At 39.1% G+C, this 3,328-nt stretch overlaps 1 non-coding gene across 1 annotated transcript; it reads right to left on the bottom strand.

The window, feature by feature from the left end:
* Window positions 1-2,828: 2,828 nt before the first annotated feature.
* On the bottom strand, window positions 2,829-2,935 carry LOC141597978 (small nucleolar RNA R71). The gene has a single exon (XR_012523184.1). It is a non-coding gene; the product is annotated as a small nucleolar RNA R71 (small nucleolar RNA).
* Between the last annotated feature and the right edge of the window lie 393 nt (window positions 2,936-3,328).

The following is a 3,328-nucleotide window of genomic DNA, read 5'->3' on the forward strand; positions in this document are numbered from 1 at the left end:
GAGCCCATCGTAGAAGGCGTCCGGATTAAGGAAAGAGGTATCAGGGAGAAGTTAGGGAGAAGTTAGGGAGATCAGGGAGAATTGGGAAGGGAGTCCGGGTTAGGAAAGAGTCCTTATGGAAATTATATTCCCTTTCCATATTCGAGGTAGGACATATATAGGGTTCTTACCCTATAAATAGCCAAAGGATCAAATCAAGAAGGGATTCATTCAAGACACCCATATTCACACATCAACATTCAAGATCACATCTCGACATATAATATACGTTCATCCAAGATCTTGCAGGCCTGACACCTAGGGCCAGCAGGATTAGCTTTGTGCCACAATTGTAATCATCCTCCTACTCATATAGTGCAATACTTGGCAGGCCGGGTACCGTCCCTCCCGCGGTTGTTCCCACATTGGGTTTTCCGCGTCACCAAATCCTACGTGTCAACTTACATTACGCGCTTTATTTTTCTATTTACTATTGACATACAAGTAGACATACAACCAACCAACGAATAAGACTACATTGACCCTAATTAATCGACTTGGGTAAAAATACCTAAACATACATGGCCAAATAGAGCAAAATTGATCGCATCTAATGACCAAGCATCAAAGGGAAGATGATACTAGAAGGCCTATGTAGATAATAAAGTGAAACGGGCAATGCCGAAAGTATCCTTGCATCCCCGGATTGATCCTTGCGGATTATGAAGGAAGAAAAGAAGAAATGTTATCTGCCAAGGGATCCGAGCGGATGACAGAGGATCCGAGCATCTCCCCACCACCATCCGAGCGTCCCGTGACCAATACGCTCGTCCTGAAGCAAGAAGATCCGAGCGTCTTCCTTGACAATCCGCTCGGATCGTACCCAGAGAGCCCGTGCCTGTTTTCAAGTCGCTCGGATCATGGCAAGACTAGCAAAACGGAGATTCTCATCTCCTTGGAAAGGAGCATTTCCTCAACTTTTCTTAAGGACTTAATAGTCATTTAAGCCCTTAGTAACCCTAATTTATGTACCTAATCTTTAGTATAAATACCCCATTGTACTACTTAGATTAGCATGCTCTCTTAATCATCTAGTAATCAAGTTCTAATCAATTAGTAATCATTCCTTAGTCTTATAATCAACTCTTAATTTAGTCTTAATACAAATCTCAATACTTAATCTTTCCTTAATTTCTCTATTGTTCAACATTCATTTTGGGTAATTAGAAGATCATTTGGGTTTATTGGGAGATTGACAACCTTCCATCAATCATCAAGTACTTCTATTATTCTTTGCATTATTATTTTGGAATCTCCATAGGTATAATTCTCTTAATCCTTGCTTTAATTATTGTTAATCATTTTCATTCATTCATCATGTTTTGCCTTGTTAATGTGATTGACGACCTTGTTAACATGTTAAACTTGATCATGAGTGAATAGTTTCCTTAGCTAGGGTTAATGGGTAATTAGGGGAAACCAACATGGGGAATGATTAACGCTTAATCTAATATGATCACATAATTTATTTGCTTGCTTATTGTGATTCTAACTTATGCACATGTTATGTTTGATGAAATGCGAGCCTATGAATCCTTGCATTTTTTACCCATCACTTATCTTTTCAATGAAGCTTGTAAGACATAAACCAACTCGAGCCTCATTAGACCATGCATAATGTTGAATAAGAAGGATTAAGTTGACTAGTAGATATTGTACAATCTAATCGATTCGGCTCCGGGACCCAAACCTTCTTAGGGATTGTAAGATATACACTAACTCAATCCCATCACAATAATAATTGCTTGCTTATAATTTGAGAACATGTTTGTATGATCAACTCCCATGTATTCCCCTATGAACTCATGATACCCTAGTGCTTTTAATCAATTGTTTACACCTTCATTTTATCTACCTTGCTTTGTTTTTATTGTTGATTAGTTTTAATTGATCTCCTATCTCAACCCCAAATTGTGACACCCTAAGACACGACCATCTACAATTGAAAATCCTACATCAATACCCGTCCCTTGGGATCCAACCGTTACTTGCCTCTTTGCTAAGAGTAGTTTGTAAAGTTATAAATATTGTTTTGGTTGGTAGCTTTTGGCGACGAAGTTTTATTCGAACCAAAAATGGCGCCGTTGCCGGGGACGGTGTTAACTTGATTTGATTTTCATTAATTGTTGTTAGTTATGTCTTTCTTTACCTTGGGGAAGTCAATCTCCTCAAGGTTGTTCTAATTGTTTTCGAGTTGTTTGATATTTTGCATGTCTAGGAGATCACAAGGTAACTTGTTACCCATTGATCTTGAAATCGAAAGAACTTTGACCAACAATAGAAGACTTGCTAGGAATACTTTGAGAGGTATTGGTGAGATTGTGGACATTCAACCAAATAACATTGAGTTCATCAACCCTTTTGCAAGAGAAGGAGAGGATAACCCAATACAAAACCCACCACAAAATCAACCCACAATGCCTAAATTTTCATCACATTCCGTACCAACCGAGGAGAACCTACCAAATGGTACTCCTACACCACAACATTTAACCGGTAATTTCATTGCCAAATCCGCATTTATACAATTGGTTGAGAGAAGTCAATTTGGGGGGATGCCTAGTGAAGACCCTCATTCTCATATGGAGACTTTTTGTGACTATTGTGATGCGATTTCTCAAACCGGAGTTACTCAAGACCAAATTCGATGGGTCTTATTTCCTTTTTCTTTAATTGGTACCGCGAAACAATGGTTGAAAAGCCTAGACAAGGCTACTCTTGGTATTGATTCTTGGAAGAAATTAGCACTTGCCTTCTACAAGAAGTTCTATCCTCCGGAGAAGACTAACATGTTGAGAGCCCAAATCACCGGGTTCAAACAAAGGGATGAGGAATCTTTGTATGAAGAATGGGAGAGATTCAAGGACACTTGTCGATCTTGTCACCACCATGGACTTAGCGAGTGGTTCCTTGTACAACAATTTTGGAATGGTCTATATGAAGACTCCCGAAACATTCTCAATATGGGATCAAATGGTATGTTCACCGAAGTTGATGACAATCAAACATGGAACAAAATTGAAGAAATGGCGGTCCATAACTCACAATATAGTAGACCTCGGAAGGCTACTAGAGGAGGAAGGTATGAGGTAGACTCCATTACTCAATTAGGTGCTCAACTTAGTGCTCATATTGATACCATTAATTTGAAGTTTGAGAAGGCCATGGGTAAACTTGAAGAGGCCTCCAAATCACCCAAGAAACATGTTAATGCTATGGTGGCATTATCATCAATTCCAAGTGGAGTATGTGAGAGTTGTGGAACTTTGGGACATGACCAAAGTGAATG

This window comes from Silene latifolia, chromosome 8 (genome assembly GCF_048544455.1).
Source record: "Silene latifolia isolate original U9 population chromosome 8, ASM4854445v1, whole genome shotgun sequence".
NCBI classification, from domain to species: Eukaryota; Viridiplantae; Streptophyta; class Magnoliopsida; order Caryophyllales; family Caryophyllaceae; genus Silene; species Silene latifolia.